The sequence below is a fragment of the Penaeus monodon genome, chromosome 30 (assembly GCF_015228065.2).
Source record: "Penaeus monodon isolate SGIC_2016 chromosome 30, NSTDA_Pmon_1, whole genome shotgun sequence".
NCBI classification, from domain to species: Eukaryota; Metazoa; Arthropoda; class Malacostraca; order Decapoda; family Penaeidae; genus Penaeus; species Penaeus monodon.
The window spans coordinates 12,319,129-12,320,549 of NC_051415.1; the positions used below are offsets into that span (position 1 = coordinate 12,319,129).

The following is a 1,421-nucleotide window of genomic DNA, read 5'->3' on the forward strand; positions in this document are numbered from 1 at the left end:
GGGCAAATGCAGAACTTGATTAAAGCTTCATGAAGCTCACATCATATATTCAAATGTGACCCAAGAAAAGTGCAGAAAAGGAAACATATTAGCCAAGATTGCATCAGCTGATACAAGACAGTGTGATCCAGTAGACATTGTAATACAAAGTCCATTATTGTCATTTCTCCAAGAGAACATTGCTCATTACACCATGAAAATTAAACTAATGCAGGTGCAGAAAACATTGTAAACATAATATCATGGGATTGAGACATGGCCCACAGATTTTCCTCAACAATAAAAAATCCTGTCTTCTCGTAATCCCTTACAAATTTTCAGGCAGCAAAAATTGTAAATAACAATTACTGGTCAGCATCATCTGTGAAGTGTCATAGGCTCCCTAGAATGCAAAGCTTAGTAGAACTATGCATAAAACAAAATGGATGACCTGATAAAAGTCTGAAAGAACCTAAAAGATAGAGAGATGAAGGAGTTTTCTGCAACCTTTCTTTTATGAACAGACTCAATATTGGTAGATCTTCCTGAAATGATTGGTCCCAGCTGTTTCAACTGCCTGGCAGTACCATAGGTGATGTGTCCATCTCAGATCTCTCAAAAAGTCAGAAGGGTAAGACCATGACTAGAGACATAATGGAACTACTAGCATGTCCTGGAAGGATGGCCATCACAAACCTAGTGGATCTACCTAAGTAGTATATCAAAATTCTCTAATAATAACAACAGCCTTGACAATTCATACTGTCTGCTAAAATTGACTTGAGTAAACAGCACAGAATTAAGACAATGCTATCAAAGGAGTACCAGGCTAGACAAGTGCAAAAAGTAAAGGTAATTGTTCTCCACTGATCTCAAAATTTTCAAAGAAAAACATTTAAAAACCAAGGGCTAAAGCCATAACAAGGAGGAATTCACTAATGCTATACATCACTGTATGTGTGGATTTCCTGTTGATACTAATAATGAAATGAATGCAAGATGCAATAGGCAAAATGTGACAACAAATCTGTGGCATTACAATGGGACATACATAAATAAGGAAAGTGCTTTATTTGAAAAAAGGTGTACAGAAAAAGAATCCAAACTGTGAAGCATGGAAGTTCTGCATCAATAGTTTTAAGAATTTCAGTAGGAATACACTCTTAATATAAGCTCTCTATGGAAGACATGCAAAAGACACATCAGAAAGAAAAGAAAAAGGTGTTGCCTGTTGTTCACAATTCTCCAATTTCATTTACTGTGCCTAGGAAGAACTACTGTATCTAGGAAAAGCTTGGTAGTCTTGAGACTACCTAGCTCTGTGAAATGTACAATGAACTAGTAGTTGTTGAAAGTCACAGTAATGAGGCTCAGTGAGTGAATGCAGTGTAGAACATGCACATCCTAGTATGTAACTAATGGTGGCATGAGAGGGGAGGTAG

The 1,421-nt window shown here is 36.8% G+C and overlaps 1 protein-coding gene across 1 annotated transcript in view; it reads right to left on the reverse strand.

Moving 5' to 3' along the window:
- LOC119592525 (steroidogenic acute regulatory protein-like) overlaps nt 1-1,421 on the reverse strand; it is a gene marked incomplete in the record, with an annotated part of 15,796 nt that overhangs the window by 5,652 nt on the left and 8,723 nt on the right.